The sequence below is a fragment of the Microtus ochrogaster genome, unplaced genomic scaffold (assembly GCF_000317375.1).
Source record: "Microtus ochrogaster isolate Prairie Vole_2 unplaced genomic scaffold, MicOch1.0 UNK2, whole genome shotgun sequence".
In the NCBI taxonomy this organism is placed as follows: Eukaryota; Metazoa; Chordata; class Mammalia; order Rodentia; family Cricetidae; genus Microtus; species Microtus ochrogaster.
The window spans coordinates 6,579,197-6,592,163 of record NW_004949100.1 but is presented as its reverse complement, the minus strand read 5'-3'; the positions used below and the strand labels follow the sequence as shown (position 1 = coordinate 6,592,163).

At 44.4% G+C, this 12,967-nt stretch overlaps 1 pseudogene; it reads right to left on the bottom strand.

Moving 5' to 3' along the window:
• Window positions 1–6,584, bottom strand: part of LOC101997679 — a 43,190-nt pseudogene extending 36,606 nt beyond the window's left edge.
• Window positions 6,585–12,967: the final 6,383 nt, after the last annotated feature.

Sequence of the window (12,967 nt, the reverse complement as noted above, 5' to 3'; positions counted from 1 at the left end):
TGTGTCTCCTTCTTGGCTTTGCACATGCCCAGAAGTGGATCAGAAAGTCCAAAGCACAGTGAATAATTGTTTAACATTGACGATTTTTTTTCATTAGTATTGCATGGACTTTGCCATCACCAACCTTCTGAGGTATTAACATGTCCCCTCTGACAGAAAGATAGAAAGACTGTTCAACCAAAGACCATTGGGTGTTTCAGACACCAGAGATCTAGTATCCTGGAGGCATGTAGCAAGTATATAGATGTGCTTTGGAAAAGTGAAGACAGGGCTACTCAAAGATGACACACGCACACAACCGCCCTCCACCCCAACCATACTAGGATACTGTTGGGAGTGGGGATCAGGAGCCAGGAACTCAATACAAAATGGAAAATACAGACCCTTGGAACCCCATAAATATGGGTGAAGCATGAACTTAGCCTTTGGCAATACATACATAAGGCAAGAAGATAGCCAAAGACAGATCTTAGGAAAATAATAAAGCATTGATACCAGACGCCAGCATAGCCAGGGAGGGAAGAAGAGGACGGCACCTCCCACAAGTCCCCAGTTGGAGGCTGCTTCAGGGAGGAAGTGAGCCTGTTGAATGCTGCAGACAGTGAGCAGGAGGAGGGCCTGTGTGAAGGAGCAGAGTCAGCAGCATGCTGTCGGCCAAGGGAGCACAGTTTTGCGACATTCGTTAGGTGATGAAATTAGAAGCCAGCTTAGATTTCACTGATGTAGAAGTCAAAACAGCTGAGGATCCTCTTCCAAGTCCTTGTCGCTACAGATTTCTTTTTTGTTTTAACCTGCAAGACTTATTTCAGAGAGTTTGCTATGCCCAATATAAAGAGACCTCATCGGTGGGTATTTCAAATATATTTATGATGAGCTACAAAGATGGCTTAGCAGCTAAAAGCGTGCACTGCTCTTCAAGAAGACCCAAGTTCAGTTCCCAGTACACACACCAGGGTCTCACAACTGCCTGTAATTCCAGCTCCAACGGATCCAATACCTCTGGCCTCTGAGAGCACCTAAGCTCACAGGAACACAGACACATACAATATACACATAATTTTTTAAAAATTTAAATAAGCCTAAGAACCAAATATATTTATGTAGCTAGCATATAAATACAAACACTGAAGGTAAAATAAATTGGCTTGATAGAAAGGGTATGGCTGAAGGCAAGAACATTAGAAAAACTCACATATAACACCACCAGATAGCAAAATAAGAAAGAGGCTGTGAAAAAGCCTTATCCAGCTCTGCAGCCTTTGTTAGGAGTTTATGCTCATGGTACATTGTAGCAGCATGTTGTATTAAGAACTGCTGAGAAGCTGGGCAGTGGTGGTGCACACCTTCAATCCCACCACTCGGGAGGTGGAGGCAGGCAGATCTCTGTGAGTTCAAGTCTATAAGAGTTAGTCCCAGGACAGGCTCCAAAGGATTCAAAGCAACACAGAGAAACCCTATCTCAAAATAAAATAAAATAAAATAAAATAAAATAAAATAAAATAAAATAAAAATAGATCTACTGAGAAGCCCCACATGGTGGTACACACCTTTAATCCCAGCACTCAGGAGGCAGAGGCCAGCCTGGTCTACAGAGCAAGTGCCAGCACAGCCAGGACAGTAACAGAGAAATTCTGTCTCTGTGGGGGAGGGCACTGCTGAGAAAATGATAAATGGCTCTGACCTTTATCCTTATTCATAGATTAGAAGTGTAATGGAATACCATGCCATCCTCACAGAATCTCAATAAGCATATAATAAAATGCAAATAGGTCTATATGTGAACTCTTAGATGAACCCCATCACATTGCCCTCAATGTAGAAATCCATTTTTAGAGTGGTGGTGGCAAACTTCTTTAATCCTAGCACTTGGGAAGCAGAGGCAGACAGATCTCTGTGAGTTTGAGGCCAGCCTGGTCTAGACAGCCAGGACTACACAGAGAAATCCTGTCTAGAAAAGGAAAGAAAGAAAGAAAGAAAGAAAGAAAGAAAGAAAGAAAGAAAGAAAGAAAGAAAGAAAGAAAGAAAGAAAGAAAGAAAGAAAGAAAGAAAGAAAGGGAGGTAGATAGGGAGGGAGGGAGGGATGGATGGAGGAAGGGAAAGCGGGAGGAAGGGAGGAAAGCGGGGAGGGAGAATGGAAGGAATCTATTTTTAAAAAGAAGAAAAAAGGTGGTAATTGTAACCTAGTGAATAAAATGTTTAAAAAATAAGTAAGCTTACCAGAGGGCTGGAGAGATGGTTCAGTAGTTAAGAGTGTTCATTGTTCTTGCAAAGTTTAGTTCCCCGTCACTCAAGAGACATAGCTCACGAGGGTCTGTAACTTCAGCTCTGGCCACCTGATGCCCTCTTCTGGTCTCTGTGGGCACTGCACACTTGCGCATATACCCGCACAGAGACATACTTATATACAGGTTAAAAAATGAAATAAAATTTTAATCTAAATAAAACCTGTTGTGCTAGAAATGTGAACCAATGGTTAGACGTATTGAAATTCATCCATTCATGTGTTTACTGTCACAAATGCTTCCTTCACCTCTTAGTGTGCCAGCCACAGAGCTGATTACAAGAGAAGAGAGGCACATAAAATATAACCCACTCCCTAGGTTCTACAATTGTGTTATCAACTTGCTTCTCATACTAACCTTATAAAGCTTGTATAACAGAGGAAGTTTTGTGAGTGCTGATTTTCATGGTCATGCTTTGAGTATGGTACTAACCAGTAGTCTGGTACTAACCACTACAATGTAGAATTTTCTAGTTGCCATTTTCTAGTCAAGACAGCACACTGAATAAAATGAAGTGAGAACATGCCTGCTCCAAAAAAGGTATTGATTGAACAGCATGGCGTTATGAGCACACACCATACAGAAGACACTACAGACTTTTGGATAAACAAAGATCCCCGTCCTTCAGAATGGGAAAAGATCTTCACTAACCCCACATCAGACAGAGGTCTGATCTCTAAAATATACAAAGAACTCAAGAAATTGGACACCAAAAGATCACATAATCCAATAAAAACATGGACTACGAACCTAAACAGAGAACTCTGAAAGACACTTAAAAAAATGTTCAATATCCTTAGTCATCAGAAAATGCAAATCAAAATAACTCTGAGATTCCATCTTACACCTGTAAGAATGGCCAAGATCAAAATCACCGATGACAACTTATGCTGCAGAAGTTGTGGGGAAAAGGGAACACTCCTGCATTGCTGGTACAGCCCCTTTGGATGTCAGTGTGGTGATTTCTCAGAAAATTAGGAAACAACCTTCCTCAAGACCCAGTAATACTACTTTTGGATATATATCCAAAGGATGCTCAATTGTGCCACAAGGACATGTGCTCAACTATGTTCATAACAGCATTGTTTGTCACATCCAGAATCTGGAAACAACTTAAATGCTCCTCAATTGAAGAATGGATAAGAAAAATGTGGTACATTTACACAATGGAGTACTACACAGCCGAAAAAAATAACGACAGCTTGAATTTTGCAGGAAAATGGATGGAGCGAGAAAACATTATTTTGAGTGAGGTAACCCAGACACGGAAAGACAATTATCACATATACTCACCCATAGGTGGTTTTTAAACATAAAGCATAGAAAGCCAGCCTGCACACCACAATCTCAGTGAACTTAGACAACAATGAGCACACTAAGAGAGACATAGATGGATCTAATCTACATGGGAAGTAGAATGTAGAAAAAGACAAGATCTCCTGAGTAAATTGGGAGCATGGGGACCTTGGGGAAGGATTGAAGGGGGAGGGGAGAGGCAGAGAGAGGAGCAGAGAAAAATGTAGAGCTCAATAAAAATCAATAAAAAGAATAAATTTTAAAAAAAGTTAAAATAAAAAAAAAATCCCTGTTCTTGTGAGGCTTTCAGTTTAGCAAGCAAGACAAAAGACAAATGCAGCAAACATTAAGTGAAATAGGAGTAGAAGAAAGATCCAAAGGAGGAGAATTAAATGACACAACCATCTGGAGAAAGCCATCCAGTCGTCAGGAGTAAGCAGAACGCAGCTCAAAAGCTTCGGAGCAGCAAGGAGAGGGTGGGGTGCAGGCAGAGAACAGCAGCAGAGAAGGATGGAAGGCAGTGGCGTGCAGGAGGAATTTGTTCTTTAACTATGAGGTAAGAGGATTGGGGGAAGTTCTGAGCAGAGAAGGAGCACAAATCTAACTTATCACTTTCAAATATTATCTTGCTAGAATGTGGAGGTTTTCAGTTACTCAGACCCACGTGGTAGCAACACAGATGGCAAAAGAATATTTAGATCCTAAAAACACTTTTAACGTAAAGCCATCAAGGTTGGTTATTGTAAGGGGACAAGTGAGAGAGAGAAAGAATGTGGTCAAAAATGGGGGTTTGACCTTAGCCACCAGGACGGGAGAAATTGCCTTCGAAGGAGATGGGTAACGACACAGGAATGGGTTTGGAGGCAAGGTGGGCCATCACTCGTTGTGAAATGCGCTATGTCTGAGATGCTTGCCAATAGTGGAGATTTCATCTCAGCTCTTGAGTCTGGGATGCAGAAGATGCTGGGGGAGAATCCGGGAACAGGTGACCCTATCCTTGCTGTTCCAGAGGATACACGGAAAGCTGCCTGCCATGGAGGACACAGCACTGAAGATCTTTTACATAAATGCCTTAAAAGAGAGCTCTCTTAAATCCTCTGGCGGGAATTGTCTGAGTCTCATCGTTAATCATAGGAAATATGTTAAATACAAAGAGAACACGCTGCTTACAAAAAAAAAAAAGCAAGCAAGAAAGACAGACAGACAGAAGGAAAGAAAAAAATTGAAAGTTAGGGGAAACCGAAGAGCCATGAGAGGAGAAAAAGTGAGCCTGCTTGATTTTATCTTTCACTATCTTTTACTTTGTCATCATGTGGTCAGAGGGAGAATAGTCACCTACATCCTTGTCCAGTTAAGCTCACTGACCATAGGCTGGTATCTCCCTATTAGCCAAGTCCCTCACTGAAAAGCTAGGAGTCCAGCATGATGTAGTGGGTCAGTGCTTGTGATCCCAGCACTGGAGAACCAAACACAGGAGGGTTCCAAGTTTGAAGCCATGAATGGAGACCCGGTCCCAAATTAAATTAATGAGTAAGGAGCAGCACATCTCTGAATCGGGACTCTCTGATCGGCCTCCTAGACAGGGAAGAATAACCCTGCCCCTCCCTGGTCAGTGCAAAATGCAATGTTCAAGGACAAGAGACATTGTTAGCCTAATAATTAGCAAGGACGGGTGTTAAAAATAATAGCCAGTTTGAGAGAGGCTCTGGCTCTCTTCTATACATTCTTCCAAACCCTAAAGTCTGCAACAAACCTGAAAAACAGGCCTTGTGACATTTGTTGCTCTATTCTTCCCCCATATGTCTGCTCACGTGATCATTCCGGTATCCTTGGTTACCTCGGCAATATTAAAGCAACTCTCAAACAGAACACAATAAGCCAGCGAGAGTTAGAGCTACAAGTGAATAGCCACTGACCATATGATTTCTCCTCTAAGGACAAGAGGCGAACTGAGACGCCAAGCAAGAAAACAAAATAAAACAAAACAAAACAGGAAAACACATTTATTCAACACTTATCAACTGTTTTCTAGGTTTGAGAAAGTGTGCTGGACCCTAGGGAGAAGATTCAGAGAAAATGCCTATCTGTGCCCTTTCAAGTTCGAGTGACACTGTGCCTTCTCAAGTTCCAGGCTTTTTCTCAGGTCGTAGATGTTTTTACTTTAACCTAAGAAGTTCCCAGGCGAAGAAACCATGCTTGTTAGTAGGTTGTTCTACCTGCTCAAAAGCAGAGTCTCAAGTGGACACGGTGCTGCCCCATCACTCAGGGGAGTACAGGACAATATCTAGAGATGCTTTAGGTTTTTCCAAGTGGAGGTAGTCTCAGAGGGGTGGGAGGTGCCCCTCGCATCCAGTGGACAGCCGGGGTGCAAATCACCTTCCACTGCACAGGACAGACCTCACCTTACCATAAAGAAATCTTCAGGGCAAACTGACAATCGTTTCCTACCTCGAGATGCTTTTGCTGAAGGTCTCCATCTTAGTCACGTTATCTTTCCAGAATACGCAGCTCCTTTTGTCCACTTTGTGCTCAGCAAGAAGAGTGTAACCATCCATACATTCCTTCATTCGGACCTAGGAAGCAGGAGAGAGAAAGGACATGCACCTTCTTCCACAGCTGGCTGGTAGCCAGCTAGTAGACTTCCTGGGACCTCTTTCTTTCACCAAGCAAACCTAGAAAACTCTTGCAGAGGAAAACCAAGAGTCAGGCGCCAACAATTGACAGCAAACGTATATAGTTCATCTTTCTCAGTGTCCCCTAGTGTTCCTTCTACATGTGAGCTTCAATCCTGTCTTGTGGCTTTTCTCTTGTTATATTCTGTCTGCTGTGCTGGAATTCCTTCCTCGCCCCATTTTTACCTAACCCAGTTCACCTGCTTCCATCGAGATCTAGAGCAAAGGTTGGCTTACTTGTGCACTCCAGTTCTCCAGGTGGCGGTGAAGAACCAGCTCGCCAGCCCATCCCCACCGAAATACACTCCTGCTTGCAGTCATTCTGCTCCTCCATGTTCAATGCTTAGAACCATATGGCTTTGCATGATTCCCAACTAAACTCCACGCTCCTGCAGGTCCAGTTTGGGGGAGAGGAGCTAAATGCATTCATACCCCTGTGTTCCCATGGAGAGAGGAGCATATGTGGCTGAGCCAGGTGACAGCCTTGGGGTCAGTCCTCAGGAGCCTTCCACCTTTTCGCTTGGGTTTGATATAGAACTTGGCCGCGTAGTCCACACCCCTGAGTCTCCAGGGCTCTGCCTCTCTGTTTCCCATCTCAGTCTCACTGAAGATCCAGGGATACCCCACCATGCCTAGCTTTTTACGGGAGTTCTGGGGATCCCAACCCAGGTCCTCATCCTTGTGAGGCAAGCACACTACCGACTGAGCCAGCTCCCCTAGCCACCTGGGACCAATTTCTAACTAGAAACAAAAAATAATAACTGGCCGGGAGGTGGTGGCACAGGCCTTTAATCCCTGCACTTGGGAGGCAGAGGCAGGTGGATCTCTGTGAGTTTGAGGCCGGCGTGGTCTACAAGAGCTAGTTCCAGGACTGACAGGCTCCAAAGCAACACAGAGAAACCCTGTCTTAAAATTAAAAAAAAAAAAAGAAAGCCCCGATGACTTCTGGAAAGTGGTGGAGTGATGGTACATCTCAGATAGATGGTGTCAGGGCAGAGCATTGGTAAAGAGACAGCCGGAGGAGGCTAAAGCAGTTCCAGGTCCAGTTCTGAAGAATCCTTTGTCTTCAGGCTTAAGATTGCAGGAGAAAAGGAACTTTTCTGCTCCTAGGGGAAGAAGGTGAAGACTTGTTTCAAATATAAGCAAGACCAGAAGGAAAGGTGCTTGCTGCCAAGTCAGGGAACCTGAGTTGGATCCCCAGGACCCACAGGATGGAAGGAGAGAATCTACTCCCCTAGACTGAACTCTGGCATCAGATGTGCTTGGTGGCGTGCTCACACACACACACACACACACACACACACACACAAGATTCAATAAAAAAAATTAGAAATAAAGGGTAGATTGTGAGAAACAATAATGGGTGTTTCTGCACATGGAAAGACAATAGGTGAGCTCCAACTTTGTCAAATTGATGATTCACCTTTGCTCAGCGGCAGACGGAGGCCAGAGGAGCATGCGCAGAGTGTTTTCTCTCTATCAAGATGAAAACGACGGTTCTTTGCCTTAGTTGAGTCCATAGAGAACATCAAAGTTTTCGGCACTCTTACCACTGCTCGTTGAAAACACAAGCGAAATCCAAACATACACTCCTGTTTGCCTGTTGTTATCACATAAAACTGGAGGGGTGAGGGGGCTGACCAGGAATAGGAAGGGTGACTTCCGGCACAAGCTGCCTTCATAGTCAAATGTCACTCAATTAGAATGTTGTGTCACAGAGTTCCTTACTGTTTGATCTTGAGCCAGTCACGGACCTTGCTCATGCCAAGGGCTTGTTTCGCTGAAACCCACAAGGATTAAATGAGATAATGTCTGTGAAGACCTGAACTGAACAAAATGCATGATGCATCAACGGTGCCCAGAAAAAGACAGAGGAGAACCGCCTTACATACAATGGCTCAGGCTTTCGGTGTACCTGCCTTTCCTGTCACGGAATACCATTTTCTCTGCCTCTCCAGGAACTCAGTTCCTTCCCTGAACCACGGCCTGTTTCTCCCACCCCTTTGGCTCACTCCCCCTTGCTCATCTATTTCCAACGTACACTTTGGGGGAAGATGGTAACGTTTAAAACAACCTGTCTGCAAACTCGGAAGTTCTGAGCGAAATGAGAACGTGACATTATGTGCCACCTCGCACGAGCGTCCCGAGGCGGAAGCAGGATTTTGCTGGCAGCGGCTGCCCAGCCATATAACACAAAGCGCGGACTATAAAACACCAGCTCCATCAGTGTGGGTTTGGTTATAACCACAGCAAAACAGGAGGTCGCTCACACTCGCGGTGACCTTTACACCTGCGCGGGTTTCTCAGTAACTCACTTTAACAGATTGTCTATACGAGATGAGGTTTTATGGCTGGTATCAGTCCAAAGGTGGGGGAAATGGGAATGAAGTGTGTTTAGCAGTATTTTCTAGTGCATGTAATTCCCGTGAAATGTAACAACAGATGGGCTTCTGGAGAGAGGCGTTTTTTTTTTTTTTTTTTTTTTCTTTTTTGAATAAAGAAAATAGCCAACCACCAGAAACCATAAAATGAATGTACCTGTCTTCCCCAACGGGAACCGTACTCTCTTGATCAAGTCTCTCGTCACCTAGCCAAATAAGAACTTCACCAAACAAGTTGCTTTTCTCTGGTGTTTATGGGGCAGCCTGATGAGCCTGTCTGTAGATAAAAATCATAAGATGCAGGACCAGAATACAGGATGTTGGCTGCCACTGGAGTCAGCATGAAGACACGAGACTGTGTCACGCAAGCTAGAAATCACTCTGGGAGCACAGAAACAATGGCTGGTTCTTTGCCGATCACACGTGCTCTTTGGGGAAGATATATAAACCTTGTGTGTGTCATAGGTGTCTCATATACATGTCAGAAAGCCAAAAAAAAAATGGATTCCCAAAGACCTGAGAGGTCCAGGGTAAAAAATCTCATAGACAAAGGGCTATAATGAGCCTCTGCTACCTGCTGGAAAAGAACAAAACAGAGATCTAGAAACTTCCTTGAGGGGAGAGGGCAGGTATGAAGTCAGCCCTCTGAATATCTGGTTTGCTTTTAGATTTGCATGTATCTAGTTCCTCTTTGTTTCGCCTGAAGTGGAAGTTACCAAAGTATCACAAGAATGCTGGTCTCACAATGTCCTATGGGCTCAGAACAAGGAAATCAGCCGAGAAGCACATAGCCACCTGTTCTTGGAAATTCCGTGCTACAAGGAAAAGAAAGAGAAAACGAAGGCTGAGATAAAGCCTCCGATTGGGTAGACACACTGTATAATGTTTAGCCAAATCAAGTCTCCTAACATCGGTGTTTGCTCATCATTAATCCTGTGTAATTACACCAGAAAAAACCACCGTCCATTGGCAGGAGCAGGTATGGGCTTTAGGGAAATCAGTTCCTCTCCCTTCAAGTAGGTTCGTCTCACGCCAGTGCTGAGCCTTAAATAGATGAGTTCTTCAAAAACCGTGGATGAAGGGCAAGTCAGAGGATCATCCTGATGGAGAGTAAAAGGGACGAAGGCAGGAGGAGGCACACACCCTATTCCCAGAAGATGGACCTGTCACTTCGAGGCTAGCCTCATCTACATAGTGTGTTCCTGGCCAACCAGAGCTATGTAGTGAGACCACGTCTCAAAAAAAAACCAAAAAAAAAAAAAAAAAAAAAAAACCCAGGAGGTGGGTGGAGAAGGGGCAGAGGGAGGGGAGAGAAAGGAGGAGACAAACTACTAAGGTCAAAAAGGAGAAAATGTGAGCAAAATTGGCTGAAAAGGCTGGAAAACTGTTCATAATGGAGAGGATGGGGCCCTAGCTGTAATATGGCGCCAGGAAAGTTTGCCTCTGCTTCTCTCCTCCCTCAGTGGGTTCTTAACAGAGATATCCTGTTCTAATGCCCTTGGTCCATGAAGATGATGCTCTTGACTGAGGTCGCCACATCTGCCGGCTGAGCGAGCCATGCAAATGGTTTCCCTGTGGTCCTGCTCTCTACCAGGAAGGCAACCTAAGCATCCACATGAAAATAAGACAAGCTAGCCGCCCACTTTGCTTGAACGATTTCCATATCCAGTATGACGAGTTTTCCCAGCACAGGCCTGTAACCACAGGCACAGGCCTCGCCGTGTTGAGACTCAACAGCAGGTACAGCGACCTGCGCGCCTCATGACGGAGTCAGGCACACAACGCACACCCACGTGAAAAAGTGAGGGAAGTCGAAGTGGGCAAAACTTTCCACCCCAGTGTTTCCAAAGCACCAAGGCCTGGAGGAGGGTGTGCGGAGGCCATAGGGAGGGCAGCTCCCACGACAGAGGCAAGCCCAGACCTCTCCCTTTGTGGTTTTGTCCTGCTCTGTACATTCAAGCAGGCATCCCAACCAAATGTGAGGCGAAAGACATCACCCTGGAAGCTTCTGGGTAGAAAACTAACTTCCCCTGGATCCAGTCATCCCGCACTGTCTCTGCTTGGCTCTCCCTCCGCGCTGCTTCCTTTAGGAGAGAATTGGGCAAAGGGAACCCTTCCCCATGCTATAGCTGTCTCTTCTCTCACTGGTTGGTGAAACTAGCTGGTTAGTGGCAGGACACAGTCATTGCCCGTTTCAATGTGTCATTTGCCACTTCTTTTACTGGGTCATGGGTACATGGGGAAGGCAGTCGTTGTGAGTATAGTGGCTTTCACTACAGACTTAGGACAGAGGAGAGATGTCTCTAACGATTTCTGCAGCTCAGCAGCCGATGGCCATCATCAACACACCCACCAGCATCTTTATGTCTCAGGGTCCACAGGAAATACATTGCAACCATGCCAGCATATCTCTGTAAGAATTAAATAGGCCAAGGTGGGTGACAGAGCAGCTGTGTCAGGGGCCACTATATCACGTCCAACATCTGAACAAGGCCCTAGCCAGACAACAGAGCAGAAAGGTGAAGGAGGCTGTCCTCCAAGGAGCTCACAGTCCACTCGCAGGGACAGAAATGTCAACAAGCGATCATACGACAATAAGTCTGATTTCCTGACTTAATGCTTCTAAATGCCTTATATTAAAAATGTTCTGAGATGGGTATGGGCATGCATGCCCGAAATCCCAGCACTGCGGGATAAAGGTAGGAAGATCAGAAGTTAAAGCCCAGCCTCTTCTATCTATCATATTTGAGGCCAGCCTGGGCTACAGGAGGGCCCTGCCTTGAAAACAACTGTGTTTTAGACTGGAGGTACAGCTCATTTTGTGCCTAACCTATACAAAATCTCAAATTTGTCAAATTTTTCTCTCCCAACATCACCTGAAACTATGCACAGTGACACATGCCTATAACACCAGCACTCAGGAGGTAAGAAGATCAAGAATTCAAAGTCATTATCGTCTACGTGGTGAGTTTGAGACCAGCCTGAGCTCAGGAGAGCGAGAGAAAGAGAGAGAGAGAGAAAGGTAGAAAGGCAGAAATGGAAGGAAAGGAAGAGAGAGAGAGGGGAGAAAAGAGGTTTTCAGAGGCATGCCTTTGATCAATGAATGAAAACTAAATAATTTTTTTTTTACCCCACATACTCTTCAAGGACCTATGACCTTGAGTTGCATGTTTCTGCTATTCATTTGTGTCTTAATCCCCTAACCTGTCTGTTACCATATTGTTCTCTTGGGTTAAAAAAAAATAGAATGGTGTGAGCATCCTAAGACAGTCACTCTTGTAGCTGAAGCAAAACTGCTAAGAATCAAGAAGAGAAGATCTGCACCCACCCTCTGTACAAGTGTACTTCCCACTTTCTTTTCTATAAGGTTCAGTGTGGCTGGCTTTATGTTGAGGTCTTGGATCTACAAAATAAATAATCCTTAAAAATAAAATAACAAGTTTGTATCCACAGAGCCACTAACCTAGCCTCAGTGCAAAAGAATGTGTCCAGAGAGCCATGAAACTAAGAAACTTCTAAGAGTGTGCACTAATGGCCAGCATGGCTGTCTCTCAGACTGTTAAGCTCGTTAGAGAACGCATCAGTTGCCAGGGAGACCAAGGATCATATTCTGACACAATCCCAAGATGCACAAAGCTGAATCAAATCTGCCACACTTAAGGTGACCTGGACCTAACAGTACCAAGTTAGACAAAATATCAACAATTGATGCCTGGCCCTTAAACTGTGTATCACAATAACAACACTATCTACTTCTTCCAAAGAAACTGGAAACAAACAAACAAACAAAAAACCTTAAAAATGCTTCCACTTCTACGTGCTCCACATTTTTTTAGGAGTCTCTCTGACTGTTACTTTGATGTATATGCCAAACAGGATAAACCCATGAAAGACTGCCTGCTAATGAACACAAGGAACTTTATGTAATTCTAATAGCCGGTTTGGCTAGTTTTATGGGTGTGTGTACATTTAATTTTGAGTTGAGCAATAGCCAATTTGGCAGTGGGATAGAATAATATAAGTCTTTCTGCTTGTTTGTTTTAATTACTAACAACCAGAAAAAAACTATTCACGGCTGCCAAAGGACTTAAAATCAGCAGCGAACCCCCGCCCTTGTAGGCTGCCATTAATACACCAGAAATGGATGTTGTTTCTTCAGGAGTTGCAAAAGCTAAGTCTGATGATGGACACCTTTTATCTCGGCACGCGGGAGGGAGAAGCAGGTGCTGTCTGTGAGTCTGAGATCAGCATGGACTACATAGTGAGTTCCAAGCCAGTCAGAGCTACATAGTGGGACCCTACCTCAAAAAGAAAGAAAGCAACATCAATGTTGCTT